The sequence below is a fragment of the Chrysochloris asiatica genome, unplaced genomic scaffold, assembly GCF_000296735.1.
Source record: "Chrysochloris asiatica unplaced genomic scaffold, ChrAsi1.0 scaffold00030, whole genome shotgun sequence".
Taxonomy (NCBI): Eukaryota; Metazoa; Chordata; class Mammalia; order Afrosoricida; family Chrysochloridae; genus Chrysochloris; species Chrysochloris asiatica.
Genome location: NW_006408548.1, coordinates 6,540,691 through 6,561,605, shown reverse-complemented (window position 1 = coordinate 6,561,605; position 20,915 = coordinate 6,540,691). Strand labels below are relative to the sequence as shown.

The following is a 20,915-nucleotide window of genomic DNA, read 5'->3' as shown; positions in this document are numbered from 1 at the left end:
TGCTCCTTGGAAACCCTATACATACAGGGTCACTATGAGTCGGAACAGACTCAACAGCACTTAACTACAACATAAGTGCTACATGTTAAGTGCTGTCAAATCAGTTCTGACTCATAGTGACATTATATAGGGTTTTGGAGGAGCAGCTGGTGTGGGTTTGAACTGCCAACCTTGTGGTTCACAGTCCAATGCTTATCCTATAGCACTATATTAGAGTAATTAGTGAAGCTATTTTACACTGTAGGGTCACTGTAAGTAAAGAGCCCTGATGGCGCAGTGGTTACATTAACAGCTGTTAACTGTAAGGTTGGTGGTTTGAACCTGCTCTGTTGGGGAACTATGTGGTAGTCTACATCCGTAAAGCCTGGTAGCATTGGAATCCCTGTGGGGTAGGTCTACTCTGTCCTATAGGGTTACTAGGAGCCAGGATTGATTCCGCAGCAATAGGCTATTATTGTAAGCTTCATACAAAAAGTAAAAAGAGAAACTGCCTTAAGACATTTTTAAAAATGTAGTTCTATTAAAAGATAACTGAGGAAATAAAGAAAAAGATTATTTTAATAGAGTTAAAAGTATGAGATTTTAGATCCAAGGCATTTTCTCTGCTTAAAAAGTAAGAAGATATATAGGAGAAACTAGTTTTTAAGACACGATCTGATGTATTCTGGTGTTTACACTATAACAGAAAGCAAAGCTCAGTTTTGCAATGTTTCGGCTAGATTACACTTACAATGTATGAGTGTAAGAAAAATAAGACTGCAGTACAGATACAATATAAACTAAAAACTAAACTTACCTTTCTTTTGTAAGAACAATTCTGTTTTAGTTATATTTTTCTTTCCTCTTATCTTTCATTAAACCTCAGACCATAATTATATTTGTCATCAATGCTTCCATCAACATTTTGTTTTAGGAACAATTTAATAAAAGAGATGCCCCTCAAGCGCCTAGAAGAGTGGTGCTCAATGCATATAATGTAAATGAATGCACAATTTCCAGTAAGAATTCTCTTGTTTGATCATCTGTATACACTCAAGCATTGTTAACTGATATGATAGACTTGCTTAGGACCTGATATTAGCCACAGTAGTCTAGTTCTCCTCATTACCACGCAGACATTGCCCACCTTTTCATCCCACACAATTGTAGACTGAAAACAGTCTCCATTGTGAATCAGGCAGGTAATGCTACAGTGTTGCAACAGACTGAAACATGTTCAGCTATTGTACTGCCAGAATGTGAACTGTTGAAGTTAGGTAGCGTTGAGCTGGCTCAGATTCATAGTGACCCATTACTCTATGTGCACCAGAATGAAACACTCCCTCTCCTTTGCCATTCTCCCATTTCTTGTTATGTTTGAGCCCATTGTTACAGCCATTGTGTCACGATAAAATTATTGCTGTTGTTGATAAGGGCTATTGAGTCACTTCTGATTCATAGTGACCCTATAGAACAGGGTTTCTGAGGAGCACCTGGTGTATTTGAAACCACCAACTTTGTGGCTATTAGTCCAGTGCTTATCCTACAGTATTGTTGTTGTAGGTGCCATCGAGTTGGTTCCAATTCATAAGGACCTTATTCACAATAGAATGAAACACTATCTGGTCTATATTGTCCTTCAGTCCATTGCTGCTGCCACTGTGCTAATTCGTCTCATTGAAGGTCTTCCTCTATTCCCCTGACTCTCCACTTTACCAAGCATGATGTCCTTCTACATGGACTGATGCTTCCTGATAATATGTCTAAAGTATGAAAGACAAAGTCTAACCATCCTGTTTTCTAAGGAGTATTCTGGTTGTACTCTTCCAACACATATATGTTTGTTCTTCTGGCAGTCCATGGTATTTTTAAAATTCTTCTCCAACACCATAACTCAAATGCATCAATTTTTCTACAGTATTCTTTATTCATTGTCCAACTTTCACCTGCCTATGAGGTTATTGAAAATACCATGGCTTGGGTCGGGAACATGTTAGTCCTCAAACTTTGCTCTTGAATACTTTAAAGAGTTTTGCTCTTGAATACTTTAAATAGTTTTGCCCAATTCACTATGTCATTTGATTTCCTGACTGCGGCTTCTATGAGTGTTGATGGTGGACTCAAGCAAAATGAAGTTTCTGACAACTGCAATCTTTTCTCGATTTATCCTGATGTTATTTATTGGCACAGTTGTAGGGATTTTTGTTTTCTTTACACTGAGGTGTAACCCATACTGAAGGCTGTGGTCTTTGATCTTCATCAGTATGTATTTTATGCCTTCTTTGTTTTCAGCAAGTAAGGTTGTATCATCTACAGGTCTCAGGGTGTTAGGAGCCTTCCTCCAATCTTGATACCATGCTCTTCTTCATATAACACAGATATAACACAGCTTCTTGGATTATTTGCACAGCATAGAGATTGAATAAGTATGATAAAAGAATATCGTACTACTTGCTCTCCAGAGTAGAGATGCTAAAGCAAATGGAAGAAATGAGGAGGTCCAAGAGCTGAACAGAAATTTCAAAGGTCAGCTCTAGAAGATAAAGCCAAATATTACTACAAAATATGCAAAGATCTGGAGTCAGAAAACCAAAAAGGAAGAACATGCTCAGCATTTCTCAAACTGGGGGAACTGAAGAAAAAATTCAAGTCTTGACTTTAATTATTGAAGGATTATCTGGGGAAATTATTGAATGATGCAGAAAGCATCAAAAGAAGATGGAATGAATACACAGTCACTGTACCAAAAGGAAATGGTTGATGTACAACCATTCCAAGAGGTAGCATAGGATCAAGAGCCAATAATACTGAAAGAGGAAGTCCAAGGTGCACTGAAGGAATTGGCAAAGAACAAGGGACCAGGAATTGATGGAATACAAATTGAAATCTTTCAAGAACGTGAGGTGGCACAGGAGGCACTCACTCATCGATGCCAAGAAATTTGGAAGATAGCTATCTGGCTAACTGATTAGAAGAGATCCATACTTGTGCCCACAGCAAAGAGAAGTGACCCAACAGAATGCGGAAATTATTGGACAATCTCTTTGATATCCCATGCGAGTAAAGTTTTACTAAAGGTAATACAGAAACGGCTGCAAGCATACATTGATAAAGAACTTCCAGAGGTTCAAGCCAGATTCAGAAGAGGATGTGGAATGAGGGATATCTTTGCTGATGTCTGATAGATCTTGGCTGAAAGCAGAGAATATCAGAAAGACGTTTACCTGTGCTTTATTGAGTACGCAAAGGCTTTTGATTGTGTGGATCATGACAAGCTATGGACAACATTGCGAAGTATGAGTATTCCTGAACAGTTAATTGTGCTCATGAGGAATCTAGCTGGACCAAGAGGCAGTTGTTTGAACAGAACATGGGAATATTGAATGGTTTCAAATTAAGAAAGGTGTGCCACAAGGTTGTATTGTTTCACCATACTTATTCAACCTGTATGCTGAGCAAATAATCTGAGAAGCTGGGTTATATGAAAAAAAATGTGGCATCAGGATTGGAGGAAGACTCATTAACAACCTGAGATATGCAGATGATACAACCTTGCTTGCTGAAAATGAAGAGGACTTAAAATATTTACTGATGAAAATCAAAGAACACAGCCTTCGGTATGGATTGCATCTCAATGTAGAGAAAACAAAAATCCTCACCACTGGACCAATAAACAATATTCTTATCAACGGACTGAAGTTGTCAAGGACTTCATTCTTCTTGGATCAACCATCAACACTCATGGAAACGGCAGTCAAGAAATCAAATGACATATTGCATTAGGCAAATTTGCTGCATAAGACATTTTTAAAGTGTTGAGCAAAGATGTTAGCTTGAGGACTAAGGTGCGCCTGACTCAAGTCATGGTATTTTCAATAACCTCATATGCATGTGAAAGCTGGACAGTGAATAACGAAGACCATAGAAGAATTGATACTTTTGAGTTACGGTCTTGGAGGAGAATACTGAAAGTGACATGGGCTGCCAAAAGAACCAACAGATCTGTGTTGGAAAAGTGTAGCCAGAGTGCTCCTTGGAGGCCAGGATAGCCAAACTTCATCTCTCATCCTTTGGACATATTGTCAGGAAGGACCAGCCACTGGAGAAGGATATCATGCTTGGTAAGGTGGAGAAAAATAGGAAGACCCCTAGAGAGATGGATTGGCAAAGCGGCCCAAGCGTGGCAATTGTGACGTTGGCCCTGGATCGGGCAGTGTTTCGTTCTGTTGTGCATAGGATCACTATGAGTTGGTACCAACTTGGTGGCACCTAACAACAACCCACAAAGGTGAGGTGCTACAATTTTCTGGAGATCCTAGATAGGGAAACACTGATAATAAGCAGAGCATTATTTAAGGATGTTAAAGGATATGAAGGTGTTGCTAGTTATCATTGAGTTAATTCTGACTCATGTGACCCCATGTTTGCAGAGTAGAACCACTCCATAGGGTTTTCAAGGCTGCGACCTTTTGAAAGCAGATCACCAAGCCTATTTCCAGAAGTGCCTTAGGGTGGATTTGAACTGCCACCCTTTCAGCTATTAGATGAGCATCAGGAAAAGTCTGAACTAAGGCCAACAGAAATTTAAAATTTTGAAATCATCCCTATAAATTTTGACATATGCTTGTATTTTCTTTTTCTTTTCTGGCTTTCTTTTTGGGTGAACTGATGATGACTTGGCCAAAAGAACACAACTAGACAACAACTTACAACATCAGCTTTGCTAGATTTACACAGAGAAAGAGGAGGGAGACACTTCCATGACAACATCAGAAGAGCCATTAAGAAGTTCTTCTCTTCCATGTCTTCCTTATTAAGAACTCCACACACCAGTCACTATTCATGTGCAGTAATGGCTTTGATGAACATCCGAATAACCTGTGAATCCAAATAGAAAGCTATTCCAAGGATCCCACTCCACTCCAAATTTCTCAGAGACACAAAGCCTTAGTTTTTAAAACTTCTATAGGAGTCCTGATGTGCTCTTGTAGGGTAGGCGCTGGATTGCAAGGTTGGTTTTAACCTCAAGGTCAGCAGCTGAAACTCACCAGCTACTAACCTCGGAAACCCTATACAGGATTGCTATGAGTTGGAACTTACTTGATGGCACTTAACAACAACAAACACATAGGTAATTTCATGGTCAAAGAAGGTGAAAACCAATGTATGTCTAGACTATTAGTAATTGAGTTGTATCTCCCAAAATATGTGTTTTAAGTCCTAACCCCTGTACCTGTGATGTAATCTCATTTGGAAATAGAACTCTTTGTTTTGTTAGTCAGGTGTTACAGTGCAGGGCATGTCGTAAGACAATCACTTTTAAGATCTAAAAAGAGTAAATTAGTCAAAGAAACAAGGAAGTGGTAGTGGGGGAAGGTAGATGCCACATTCTGCAAGGAATGCCAAGAAGAATTCTAGATATTCTGAGACAAGAGTCTTCCCCAGAGAGGACAAGAAAAGGCCTTCTCCCAGAGCTGGTGCCCTAAATTCAGACTTCCAGTCTTCTGACCTGTGAGAAAATAAATTTCCTGAGTATTAAAATAACCCATTTCTGTTAGAGTAGCACTAAGAAACCTAAGACAGAAACTATTACAAGTGTGCAATCCAAAATTATCCAAAGGGGTAATGCATTAACTCATCTTTTTTCCCCTTCCTTCCTTCCTTCCTTCCTTCCTTCCTTCCTTCCTTCCTTCCTCCCTCCCTCCCTTCCTTTCTTCAACAAACACTTATAGTTCAATTACTAGCCAAATTTGGGGGCTATGCTGGTATACAAAAAATTCATCATCCATTTTCAGCTGTTCCTTTCTTCTCCTGGTTTGTCACCATCTTTCATGCTTTCTTTACCTCCTTGTGTCCTTCCCTGCCACCCCAAACCTTACTCTCTCAAGTTAGCTGCTAGCTTCTGATCTAAAAAAAAGTTGCTATGGTATGTTGTGTTGTTAAGTGCCATCTAGTCAATTTTGACTCATAGTGACCCTATATAGGGTCTCTGAGGAGTGATTGGTGAGTTTGAACCACCAACCTTGCAGTTCAAACCAATCTTGAAGTCAAGTGCTTATCCTACAATGCTACACAAGAACTTTACTGCTATGGAATGAATGGTCATTGCCAAAACACAGGCAACAAAGGTGTCATAGGAGAACACAGAGAGGGCACTCACACTCTGGGTATCTGGGTGTACTTCCTGGGGAAACTAAATGTCTGATAGCCTAACTTTTAGGTGGTGTCAGATGTACAAAAGCCTATGTACTAATATTAAAGCTATAAATTATTTAGAGATGATTATATCATAACCATATTCCCCCAGAAGAGGAAGCAATTAGGACCTTCAACATGTAGGAGGAGTTTGTACTTGAGGTAAGCATTAAAGAACGAAGAAATATTTGTACATGGAAGCAGGACACCAGAGAAAAGAGAAGAGGGAGACGCTGTAAGGAGGTAAGGATATGAACAATCAAGGGGCCCATGATTGGTTTAATACTCTGCTGGTGCCATCTTGAACTTCTTGATAATTGTGGGACAATTATTTTTATTTTGTATCAGGCCCACAAATTATGTAGCTGGCCTTACTTAGCAATGTGTCATGTGGTTTATATGCACTATCCTTAATTGACTTTCACAATCATAACAAATCATTATCATCATTACTCCATCTTCCTAGGTATGAAAACTGTGATATGGAATGGTAATGAACATTGCCAAAGGGCACATCATATGCAAGTGGTGAAGCCAGGATTTGAACCTAGGATTTCTGATCTTCACGTCAGTGTGCTTAGCCATGTAAAGACAGAGGAGGGTGAGTCAGCTGGCCGGAGTACAGGGAAATGAAGAGGATTAACAGGAGACAGAATGAGATAACTGAACGATAGGGACTTTTTCCTATAGTACAAGCAAAACATTGGGTTACCTGATCAGGGTTCTATATTAGAGAGTTTAACAGTGGATAACGTCCTTTGAAGAAGTGTCAGCATAAAGCAAGAGGGAAACATTTAACCCTTCAAGCAGGAGGTAATGAGATGAATAATAATGACAGCTCATGTTTATTGAGCATTTACTTTGTGCCATGTACTAGGCACTTAACATGGGTTGTGCCATTCATTTCTCATCAAACCCTATAAGGTTTGGTAGTTTTTATTATGCCTATGTTATCAATGAGAAGAAATGAAGGCAAAAGGAAATTTAAGTGACTTGCCAATCGTCATACAGTTAATGAACAGCGGAGATGTTATTTCACTACAAAAACAGTTATTTAAACACTAATATAAATCTTAAGTCTTAGTAAAATGAAATTTTTAAAAATGTTCTGAAATACATACGGGAAAAACATGTGTAATCAATATTGAATATACCATGGACTCCCAGAAGAATGAACAAATCTGTCTTGGAAGAAGTACATCCACAGTGCTTGCGAGGATACTGACACATTGTCTCACATACTTTGAAATGGGATCAGAAGGGACCAATCCCTATAAAACACATCCTACTTGAGGAGGGTCAATGAAAAATAGAAGACCTTCAATGAGATGGACAGACACAGTGTCCACAACATTCAGTTAAAGCATAGGAACAACTGTGAGGATGGTGCGGGACTGGGCAGTGTCTTGTACTGTTATACACAGTGTCACTAAGAGTTGGAATAGAGGTGTACCACTGTAGGATAAGCGCTAGACCACAAAGTCGGTTTGAACCATTAGTTCGGCAGTTCAAACTCACCAGCTGCTGCTCAGAAACCCTATACAGGGTCACTATGAGTCAGAACTGACTGGATGGCACTTAACAACAACAACAACAACACCATAATGCTAAAGGATGTTCTTTTATAAAAAGAACAAGGAGGGTAAAATTTTAGCAGATTTTAGAATGCATTAGGAAACAATCTCATTTACAACCTTTTGTTGCTGGTATAAAAATGGAAAGAAAAATAAATAGAGCATATTGGAAAACCCAAATAAAGAATTAAGTTTGCTTTTGATAATGTACCACATGATAACATAAGTTTCCCATAATGAAAGTGTTAAGAAGAGCTGTTCAATTATTCAAACTGGAATGACTAGATAATAATTTGAGGAAACAATTAAATTAGATACATATTTTGCACTGTATATCAAAATAACCTCCACATGGTCTAAACAGTTAAGTTAAAAAAAAAAAAAATTGAATGACAGAAAAACCAGCAGGAGATGTAATAGAATATTTATCAGATTTGTGAAAGAACAGTAACTCCTTCAGCTTTGAAGCAGTGGAATAAATCATGAAGGAAAAGACTGACAGATTTGAATACATAAAAAATTTAAACCTCTGCACAATGACAAAAAAACAAAACAAAACAACAAAAACAACAAAACAGCAAGACTAAAATAAAAAGGACACCCTACTGAGGGCAATATTTGCATTCCATGTGACAGAGAGCTTTAAAATGCAACTATATACACCCTCATTCAAATTTATAAGGAAAACATCCAGACCTCAAAATATGAATATATAAAATATGAGAAAACTCAACCAGCAAGTTATCAAAAAAAAAATCATTCAGATCATCCAAAATTAATGAAATATAAAGTAAAGCAACTTGAGATAGGATTTTTCATCTCTCTGCATGGTAGCGTAGTGATCACGAATTGGGCTGTGAACTGCAAGGTCAGCAGTTCGAAACTACCAGCTGCTCCGTGGGAGAAAGATGAGGCTTTCTGCTCCCGTAAAGATTTACAGCCTGTTCAGGGTCGCTATGGGTCGGAACCAACTCAACGGCACTTAACAATAATAACAAAAGCACAGTACAAATAATTTATGATACACTACTAACTGAAAGTTGGTGGTTCAAATCCACCCAGGGGTGCATGAAAGAAAGGTCTGGTGATGTGTTTCTAGAAAGATTAAATTCCAAAAAATTGAACCTACTGCCATTGTGTTTACTCTGACTCATAGTTATCCTATACAGAATTTCCAGTCTTTACAGGAGAAGACAGCTCCATATTTTTCCTTGGAAGGAGCTATTGGGTTTGAACTTCCCAAAGCCAAACTCAGAGTGTTCTACTCTGTAATACATGTGGTGGCATAAATCAGGATTAACACAGTGGCAATGGGTTTGTTTTCTGGTTTGTGAAAAAAACTGAGAACACCTAACATTTCCACAGAGAGGGTTGAGGTTGAAACCTGCGTATTCTGGTTATAATGGTGGATCTTATGTGTCTAACCCCCCCCAAAAAAAACCTCAAAAAAATCACAAACCCACTCCATCAATCCAATTGCAACTCATAGTGACCCCATTTGTATAGAGTGGATATGTAACCCATAGAATTTTCAAGGATTTCAAAAGCAGATCACCAAGACTCTCTTCTGAGGTACCTCTGTGTGGACTTGAACCGCGAATCTTTCAGTTAGTGGTTGGGTGCTTAACTGATTGTGTTACCCAGGGATTCCTGTCAATGGATACAACCTTCTTCAAAATCAGTATCATAATACATAGCTAGAATAAAGCTCAGTCACTTTGATTTTCAGCAGCAGCAATTACCTACCTAACATTTTTATCTTCTGGAGATAATAAAGGCAAATAGGAACATAAGTCTGACTGTGCTCATCTGTTATTTCATACAATGGCACCATATTGGAAGTAACCTGAACACCCAAGATCATGGGCCTGGTTCTACAAACTACAACTCTGCAACGCTATACTTATACTCGTTAAGACAATTTCATCTTTTCTTTTATGAAATTTTGTTCAGAGGAATGGAGAAAAAGACAGAGCAGTTGCTTAACGGGGACGCACTATCAAATGAATTCATGTAATTATTTCTTTAACATCTTCAAAGCCTTAATGATTATCAGTGAAGAAAAACAGTATATTGGTAGGAAAAAAAACAATTTAACAAGAGGGAGAGAAGAAAAGAAAGAGTAGAGGAAAGGGAGGCAGGAGGGTGCAGGGCAGGAGAAGGAGGAGAATGGAGAGACAGCAGATGGGAAGAAGTACCAGGCAGGAGGGTCACTCAAAATTAAACATAGAAGAGCGCTATGGAGATGAGGGAATGACTGCCTGCCAAGTAAGGAGAAAACAGAGATAGGGAAACGCTATGGAGGAAAGCCGAACGATGATTTGCTTCTCAGAATTCCTCACTCAGTGAACCTTCCCTGGCTTGGCAGAATCATTTAGCCCAGTAATGTGGTATTCTGTTACGTTTTAGCAGCAGACATTGAATCAGCATTTAGTGTGTCACTTAGTACCTTTTTATAAAACGAACAATAAACAGAAATGCCACTAGGGGGCAGCTTTGGTACTAGCAAAGGGACTTCAAAGACATCCTGAAAAAAAAAAAATTTTTCTTTTTCTTCATGGGGGTCCATTCTTTGTTTTGCAACTATAAATATTACATTAAGTCGAGACCAATTTCTTTAATGGTTGTTTTGTGGGTATGAATTTTACTCCATAAAGTCAGATATGCAAGAAATGTTACAGTTCTTCATTTCTTTTAAATAAAATTAAAGCTGATCTCAATTCACCATCTACAGGGCCTGGTTAAAAGTCAATCTCAGTTTTTATTGTTGTTGTTAAGTACCATGGAGTCAATTCCGACTCATAGCAAACCCGCACAGGGTTTCCGAGGCTGTAAATCTTTACCGGAGCACAATGCCTCACCTTTCTCCCACAGAAAGGCTGGTAGTTTTGAACTGCTGACCTTGAGGTTAGCAGCCCGATTTGCAACCATGCTACCAGAGCAGTTATTATTATGGCTCCCCAAATCCCAAAAGGTCATACAGAGGTCCTGGAATCTTAGCCAGCACTAACTGAAAGTTTAAGATAACGGCCCGTCTTTGTTAGCAGGGAAATGCTTAAGATCTGAATCCACTTGATCCCTTCTTATAGTTTGTTGTATCCTTACCTTGAAGAAATGGGCAGAAGTTTTAATATCTGGATTTCAGATGCATACCTATATAAACACATGAACATTAGCCCAGATACCTCTTCAAGTGCCATAGAAAGCAAGTTGATGGCCATCCCTTATTGGGGCACTCATGTCTCCTGCACCCCTCTTTAGATTTGAGGGAAAATTTCCCTGTCTCCCTCTACTGGCCTTTCTACCTCAACCCCTCTGATCTTGTTCTACTGTCTCCCCATTGGTCAGCTTTGGCTCTTAGAAAATCTACGAAGATGCATGTCTTCAGGCCACATAAATCTCAACAAAGGCTTGGAGCCCAAATAGCCAACCTGGTGCTCTGCTTTAGCAAAACCAACCACTGAAACCTTATGAAGCATAATTCTCCTCTGACACAGCAGGGTTTCCAGGAGTCACCAGTGGCAACTGGTTTGATTACAGGTCTGACATCATTCAGGAGCTTTTTAAACAGAGACAAAGTTTTCTTTTTTGGTAGAAGGCAGAGGACACAGGCATCCCTCAAAGTTGTCTGTGGACTGGTGGAGGAATACCTGAAGAGCTACCATGGAAGAACAAAGATAAAGATGTACCCATCCATCTCAAGGAACTTCAAGTGACATTTGCACAGAGACAAGTAATAGAGGACTGAGACATTTAACGATGAGTTACACACTAAAAGCTCACAAAGCAGATCCCACTGACAAGATTTGTCACATTTTTATTAAACTCATTTGCCAAGATTTAAACTATTAAAAACAAAGGATCGTTCACGCAAATTTCTGTATATCTAGTTTCTCTTAAATAAACAAGAAGATTTGGCACCCAGAGTTGTATTTCCATGTGGAAGTGATCACGTGGAACTGAATAGAAGCTGCGCTTTTTAGCTGCCATCTGTGTTGTCTAGTTTACCACAGTCCCTACCACTCCCTACTACATAGTGCCCACTGTATTTCCCTCATTCTCCCTTGTCCAGTACCTACTGCTATTTGAGTCTGCAATTGCTGATTGAGAAAATGAAATAAAACTATATTCAGGGGACACTGTAGTGAATATGTCATAAGCATTCATTATGATTCTGATTCTCCTTCATTCTTTGCATCTGGAGATGGTGAATTCACAAGGATTCCAGTTGGGCCTTAAGAATGAACAAGTCTGAAGACACTCAGTTCTTATGAGAATGTCATAGAGGAACATCCAGTTTATGTCCACAAGTGGACCACACAGACCCATAGTATAAAAAAATGCTTGGGAAATGCAGCTTTTGCTGTGTTTCCTGACCTCATTTTCTATCACTGCTACTGATGGTGCCCAGTGGGTCAGCCAGTCATAGTGAACAAGTGCTGGGTCGGGTGTCAGTGAGCTGCTGGATGTCACCCATGCGGTAACTGACCTCAGGTCCAGGGGCTCAGCCTTAGCCTGCAGAGACGCCTAGCTTCATTTTACTCAATTGTCATTTTCATTACACAAGTTAGACTCAGAACCTTTTTTTTCACAGGAAAGTGCAACAAGAACAAGAGAGGGGAGACCGCTAAATTGAGGAGATAAAAATCAAAGAAAAAGAAAATCAAAGAAAGAAAACTGATTTGGTATGAGGACATCTGTATGTATCTGAATTTCCTGGGATGTTCAAATTATTGTCCATGAACTCTCCTCTCTATGCACTTGCAAAGGCATGAGAGTAAATAAGTATGTAAGTAACTAAATGGAATCTATGGGCAGTGTAAATGGTTACTAACCATAAAGCTGGTAGTTCAAGAATACCCAGTGGTACCTTAGAAGAAAATCCTAGCAATGATCTATTGCCAAAAATAATCTGTAATTGAAAATCCTATAAGGCAGTTATGCTCTGACACACACAGGGTTGCCTGGAGTCACAAGTGACTCACTGACAACTAGTTTTAAGTAAATGAATCAATAACAACAATATTTTTTTTTCTGTTGAAAGGTATGAGTAAATACAAAGAAATTCTCATTTTCATCTTCCCTAGAAGGATGTCATGCTGGGTAAGGTGGAAGGTCAGAAAAAAAGAGGAAGACCGCCAACGAGATGGATTGGCCAGGTGGCATCATTGATGGACTCAAGTGTGGCAGTGGTAGTGAAGTTGGCCCAGGATCAGACATTGTTTTGTTCTGCTGTGCATGGGGTTGCTATGAGTCGGTTCTGACTCGATGGCACCTGACAACAACAACAACAACAACAACATTGTATATCCATATCCAACCAAAATTTTGTAGGTACATTTCATTTGTAGATATTTTATAAATCCAATGTAATTATTTTTCATTTATAGCTAAACAACTAGGAAAGAGAAGTGAGAACAAAAGCTACAAAGCATTCTGAACACCCTCTGCCCCTTAGCTAAAGGGCACCCCAATTCCTTAAGCTAATTTCTGAATAAGGCTCTATTTATATCCAAAATGCATAAATGACTCCTTGATCCTTAACTGCAGAGTGACAGAAGAACAAAACTAATTACAAACAGTAAAATGTTTAGCAGATTGTACATAATGATGTTTCTACCTGAGATAATACTTAAAAAGTAATATTTTATCTCAGTTCTTAATCATTTGGGAAAAGAGTATATAGTACATATGAAAAACAGACCATTTGCTAAAGTATTTCCAAAGTCAACATCCCAGCCATTATAAGAATCAGGCAGGCCTCTAAAGTCACATTCAAAATCACTTTATTTAAAAGATATTTCTATATTAGACTCTCCTGAAATATACATTTTAAAGAAACTACAGTTTGAAAATGAATATTATAGCCATTACAAAATAAGACTTTTAAAGGATACCTGATCAATTCTATACCATAATGTTAAGGTCATTCTTTTTGAAATATGAAAACAATAGTTAGAAATATCACCATAGAATGTTTGTAAGTCCGTGTTCTGCCCCTAACTGATTGCAATACCTAAAATGGGGCTACAATGTGCCCAGTGAAAGAGGCTTCTTGTGGAGCCTCTGCGTTACATAAGATCTTAGGTGAAACCCTGAACCCCATCCAGAATCTTCTTATGTGGGAAATTTCTACTTGAAAGGGCATGCACACCAGCCTGGGGTCGCTAGAAGACCAGAAGATACTTCTTGGAAGAAAGACCGATAGGAAAACTACAAAACAATAACAGTAGTCCGACTGATTACTACAAGAACAAGCAAGGTGCTCACCCAGGAGACATCAAGGTATGTGGTCGGGTCCCCTCAATGCAAACCCCCTTCCAAAACTAAGACTTAATGGGAAAACACAAGCAGACATGCGCTCTGATTGGTGACCACTTTATCACTGATAAGGGGAAATGAGGGAAAAATAGCAATGAAGCTGTGAGCTAAGCCCTACAATGTTCAATAGACTCCTGTGAACCCGGGTAGAGACCTGGTTGGCCAGCAGTGTGGCAAAACCTGGGAACTCTTGGGTCCAGAGTCAGTGACATAGCCACAGAGGACTAGAGTGGAGAGTGAAGTGTCCAGCTGATAAGAAAAGAGGGCATATGTATAAGAACACCCATACTTGCAGATAATACCCACTTGACCTGGCTTCAATGACTGGATGATCAGAGCTCAACTAGAAGAAGAAAGAAGAGGAAAAACAGAGTAATCTGATACAATTTAATGAACTTGACCTACACCTATGGATGCAGTAGCTCAAAAAAGGGAACAAATCTTTACAGCGAGGATCATTCCCACCCCCCCTCCATACACAGAGTACACAGGGATGGGTAACTTGGACATTGGCTACCCAAAATGTGGGGGGCTAGAAAGTCAAGAAGTGACTGGCTTACAAGCTTTCAAGAGGGAGCCTAGATCCAGAGGATGTGGAGGAAGGTAGAATCTCCACTGAGTAGTGTCCAATCTATCTGTGTGGGTCTTATGAAAGGAGATGGGGATAGGTCTTTTGTGGTATAATACTGAATAATTGTTATAGGACTGACTGTGAGGGTTGGAAAATTGAAGGTAGACATTTTGTAGCGAAAGGAGGGGAGTGGTTGACTTTGCAGTCCAGGAACAAAGTCCCTGGGACCATCAAGGGAGAAGAGTGGAGTGCGGGACCCTACCCAAAGAAACAGTGATGCCAGAGATGGAGGCAGAGATGATGACATGGAGAGATGGAGCGACTGGGGACTTTAGACCCAAAGAGGGAGATGGGTTGTGTACTGACAATCGGGGGCAGGCTTTCAATGTATATCCTTTGGTTGGTTGATGAAGCATGGAGGGGATTGTAACCATGGCAATGAAGCCATATACTATAGGATGAATGTAAAGCTAATGTTCTCCCATGTATACTACCACATAATTCACAATAAAACATTTTTAAAAAAAGAACATATAGAGTTTCTGAAAAAAATTTGTAAACTCTTATACACACACACAAACAAAGGCAGAAGATGCCACACACATTAGGTAAACTACCTCCAAACTGTTTAGACATTTCTATCAAGTTTAAATATTTATAAAATTCAGAGTATTCAAAAAATAAATGAGCATGGCAAGGGACAGTAAAAATCTAAATATCCACCTAATTACCGTCTAGACTTTCCTGACTAATGACTATCCCATGTCTGTAAGAGTAAATTGTGCTCCAGAGGGTTTTTAATGACGTATGTTTCAAATGGAAAAAGCCAGGCCTTTCTACAGAGATACTCCTGGGTGGGTTTGAATCTAGGTCTAACTTTCAGTTAGTTGTCACATGCTTAATTATTTGTCTCCCCCAGGGACTCAGGGACAATGAGTCCCTGCCTGACATTCTAGGAAGTAGCCTGTCTGGATGTCTGCTGAAAGGTTTCCACTGAAACTCATCATCCTGTCCAGACAATGCAGCCTCAACTTGAAGTGTTGTTAATCAGGAAACTGTCAGGAAGAATGCTAAATTCTCTCTGAAGGTATTTAGAAAATCATATCAAGTCATACCACCAATAAAACAACAAGCCCATCAACTAGGTTCTAAAAGATTTATTCCTTTTCTGCTGTAGATTAGAAATGAGCCTGTTGTTATAAATGACTACCATTAGTCACACATTTGCTGGTCAGCAAATAAAATTTTTAAAAAGTCAAAATGACCATGCTGGAGTATAAGAAGACAGCTTGTTAATTACTTCTAAGAATGTAAATTTTGGTGATGTAATGCAGAATTATTTATGAAGTGCCACACAATAGGGGAAATATTCTGAAGCAGAACATTGAGTAAAACAAACAGATGGAATTTTCTATTACACTCCCTGGGTCTTAAGCTTCCCTGTTTATCTTTGCAATCTATGCACAACTTCCTCAGGCTCAATATCTGCTAACTGTGCTATGCCTTCAGAAGAAACACACACACATAAACCAATTTTAGTCAGTTGCTTATGAGAGCACATTGTAACCCTACTACAATGTTGGAAGGTGTTAGGACACCCTAGGAAGCCTGCTCCAGGTCTCACTATAAACAAGATACTAGGGATATTTTAGTAAGAAGAGAGAAAGCCAAATGGGAAGGGATAACAAATTCTAGACAATGTTTAGAGATACGGTATAGAGACAAGTCAAGGGAGACAAGAGTTTTGGAAGAAGACAATCCCTGTAGTACATGAAGAAAAGAGTAGAGCATCTCTTAATAATTAAAAGCTTAAATGAGACCTTAGATATATTTCTCAAATGCACATAGTATATTTGTAAAGTAAAGAATGTAGATAATTTTAAAACAATAAACATAACAGTAAGTGAATGTTTAATTTTTTTTTGACCATTAGTAGTACATGGTCAAAACCTGTATAACTTTCTTCTAGATAACCATCAAGGAAGTTTATGGCTTCACTAGGTCAACTGTTTAATATTTTCTTATTATAATTTCCACAAAAGCAACATACATTAAATGTAGAAATTACAAAAACATACAAAAGAAAGGAGAAACTACCTATAATTCCATTTTTATATGTAGGAGTCATGGTGTGGTACTATGGGATAAAGCATTGGACCAAAAGGTTGGTCTGAACCACAAGGTCGGCAGTTCAAACCCTATACAGGGTCACTATGAGCAGAACTGACTTGATGGCACTCAACAACAACAAATGTATTTTAGTGTCTGTAATTTGCCCCTTATCTAAACATATATGTGTTATTTTATATTCAGATAAATGCCTATATAAACATATTTTTTCTAAAAAGTATCATATTATCATGGCTCTATTATAACCCGTTTTTCAATTAATAATACATTGTTGCTATGAAGTGCCACCTTCTGACTCCTAGAGACCCTGTATATGGTTTCTGAAGAGTGGCTGGTGGATTTGAACTACCAACCTTGTGGTTAGCAGTCCAGTGCTTTTCCTACAATTCCATATCAGGACTCCAATAATACATTGCAAGTATATTATTCTTCAACATGATTTGAACTGTTTGCTCTCTCTAGTTTTTCATCTTTCCATATAAATCATATACGAATATTTAAGCAATTACCTCTAACTGTATATTTAAGTTCTTCGAAAAGATGAGGCTTTATGCCCCTATAAAGATTTACAGCTATATATATATATATATATATATATATACACACACACACACACACACACACAGAGTCCTGGTGTGGTGCTGTAGGATCAGCACTGGATTTTGAACCACAAGATTGGCAGTTCAAACCCACCACCTGTTCTTCAGAAACCCTATACAGGATCGAAACGAGTCAGAACCAACTTGATGGCACTTAACAACAACAATATATGTATATATTTTTTTGCTATTTTAAATCATATGGCTGTGTACTTCCAAATAGCTTTTATTCCCCCACAGTTCCACAACTATATCAAAAGTATAGATCTCTAGAAGTGGAATCCTTGGAAGAAAATACGTGGAAAATTAAGACTTTTGATAAGTTTTGACAAGTTGCTCTTCAGAAAATTGGAAGAAAAATTTATTTATGCCCACGAGAAACTTATGTGAGACGCCCAACATTCTCACCAACATCAGGTATTAACATTAAAAACAAGTATCTTACCAGTTTGCTTAAAGAAATGTAGCCATTACCTAGCTCCTAAAATATTTCCTAGGAGTCCTGATATGGAGCTGTGGGTTAATCCACTGGACTGCAAAGTCGGTTTGAACCACAAGGTCATTGGATCAAGTTCACCAGCCACTCCTTGGAAATACTATACAGGGTCACAATGTGTCAGAACTGACTCGATGGCACTTAACAACAACAGTGTTTGCTAATCAAGACCATAGGTGGAATCCTGATTCCCATCCAGAATCTTCTGAGGTGGAACATTTCTACTTGAAAGGACAAGCAGACAAGTCTGGAGCAGCTAGAAGAACAGAAGATACTTCTTGAAAGAAAGACCAGAAGGAAAAATAAAAAAACAATAACAGCAGTCCAACTGACTACTACAAGAACAAGCAAATTGCTCCCTAAGAAGCCATCAAGGCAAGTGGTCAGGTCCCCTCAAGGCAAATCCCCTTCCAAGACTGAAACTCATTTGGAATACACTAGCAGGCATGTGGTCCTGCTGTTGACCACTTTGGTCACCAATAAAAGGAAGTGGGGAGAAAACAGCAATGAAGTTGTGAACTAAGTCTGACCACATTCAATAGACTCCTGTTAACCTGGATTGAGACCTGGTTAACCAGCAGTATGACGAGATCTGGGGACTCCTTGGCCCAGGGGCAGGGATGTGGCCTCAGAGGTCTAGCATGGAGTGTGAAGCGTCCAGCTGATATGAAGTGAGGGGAGACGTACAAGAACACCCACACTTTCATATAGTACCATTTGACCTGGCATCAATGGCTGGATGATCAGAAAATGACTAGAGGAAGAAAGAAGAGGAACAACAAAAAAAAGAAAGTGTAACCCACCACAAGTAGATGAACTTGACCTATGCTTGTGGATGCAGTATGACAAAGGAGTGAAAAAATCTTTACAGTGAGGAACATTCCCATCCCCTTGGTACACAGGGTTGACAGGGATGGGGAACTTAGACATTGGCTATCCAAAATGGGGGGACTACACAGGCAAGAAGTGACTGGATTATAAACTTTCAATAGGGAACATACCTCCATAGGATACAGGGAAATGTAGAATCTCCACTGAATTGTTTCCAACCTGTCTGAAAGGTGAGGGGAAAGGACTCCTCTGATTCAATAAGGAATGATTGCTAACAGTGAGTGTTGGAAAGGTAAATGTAAATGTTTGGTAACAAAAGGAGGAGAGTGGCTGATTTTGCAGTCTAGGAGCGGAGATCCCTGGAGCCATGAAGGGAGAAAAGTGAAGTGCGAGACCCTGCTGGGAAGGCAGTGACACTAGGGATGGAGGCAGAGACAATGAAGTGGACAGAAGAAGCGGCTGGGGACTCTGGACTCAGGGAGGGAGAGGGGCTCTGTGCTGGCAGCTGGGGGGCAGGCATGTGGGGTGTACCCTTTGGTAGTTTGATGATGCATGCAGGAGATTGTGATCATTGCAATGAAACAAAATACGATAGGATGAATGTAAAGATAATGTTCACCCATGTACACTAAACATAATTCACAATAAAAACTATATATATATATATATATTTGTTGTTGTTGTTGTTAAGTGCCGTGGAGTCGGTTCTGACTCATAGCGACCCTGCATAGGGTTTCCGAGGCTGTAAATCTTTACGGGAGCAGAAAACCTCATCTTTCTCCCGTGGAACCACTGGTAGTTTTGAACTGCTGACCTTGCGGTTCACAGCCCAATTCGTAACCACTATGCTACCAGAGCTCCTTGTGTGTGTGTGTGTGTGTGTGTGTGTGTATATATATATACATATATATATAAAGTGTTTGCTAAAGAGTAGGCATCCGTGGATCTCCTGTGACCCAGATGGCTTAGTTCAGGGGTCTCAACATTGGAAATCACAGTAGATTGATCCAGAGAAGCACTGCAGCATCATAGATACCAAGTTTTAGATACCAAGTAGATAAGACAAATTTTATCCTATCAATGAGTGGTTCTCAACAGGGGTAGCTCTATCCATTTAGGAAGCATGGTGGAAGTCTGCAGGGATGTATTTGGTTATCATGATGTTTAGGAATATCAGTGATATTTAGTGGCCAGGACTAGAGATGCCAGGCTGTCCAGTAATGAAAGGTACTGAGCATGGAAGAACTGGCCCTCATTTTGCCTAGCTTTCAAATGACTTACAGAAAATGCATGAGGTGAAAAGCTTGATAAGAATGATTTAAGCCCAGAACCTAACCCTGTTGTATATCTTAGTGCAAAATATTCTGTGTTCAGTTTTAAAGAATACTAAGGTTTTCATCGGAGTCCTAGTATGGCACTGCAGGTTAAAGTGCTGGAGTGCAAGGTCGGTTTGAACCTCAAGGTTGGTGGTTCAAGCTCATCAGCTGCTCCTCAGAAACCCTATACGGGGTCATTATGAGTCAAAACCAACTCGATGGCACTTAACAACAACAATAAGATTTTCATTACCATGTGAATTCAGGGAAGAATATTTTCTTCAGAAATTCACCAAGATTTGTACATCATTGTTTAAAACATTGTCACTCAAACACATTGTTCCTGCTATTTGCATCAACAGCATTACCTATTCATAAAGGCTTTCATTCCAAGTGATTCTAAGAGAAAGTGCTAAAGTCTTGTCTCTTCATGTCTTTTAATATTGTCATACTCAAGCATTTGTAAACTCAAATCTCTCTAAATAAGTAATTTTTTAAACTGCTAACGTATTTCACCTTCATATCATATGTAAAGTTTTATATTGCCTTCCACAAAACTTTGGGTGTAGTTGTCATTATTTCTATTGGCTTTATTTTAGGAAAGAAAAGGAACACTAACACCACTTGTTAGGATCATGGTTGTTGGGTCTCATAGGGTGAAATTCCAGTGCTGTCAGGAGTAGGAAGCCATCGAGTCTTCCAGCAGGAGAATGACATGATGAAACTGAGCTGGAGGTATGGATAAACCGACAGTAAAGAAAATAAACTGGAAAAGCAGATAGCAACAGGGAAAAAGGCCAGAAAAGAGGTGTTTGTGATCTGGCCAAGGAAGTAATGAAGACCTAGGATACTGTAATGCCTGAATGAATCAGGACAAAGAGGGTTTTATGGAGGAGATCTTAG

The 20,915-nt window shown here is 39.1% G+C and overlaps 1 protein-coding gene across 1 annotated transcript in view; it reads right to left on the bottom strand.

The window, feature by feature from the left end:
• The window catches only part of GADL1 (glutamate decarboxylase-like 1), a 247,673-nt gene that overhangs the window by 95,938 nt on the left and 130,820 nt on the right, over positions 1–20,915 (bottom strand). The gene's annotated exons all lie outside the window — the stretch shown is intronic.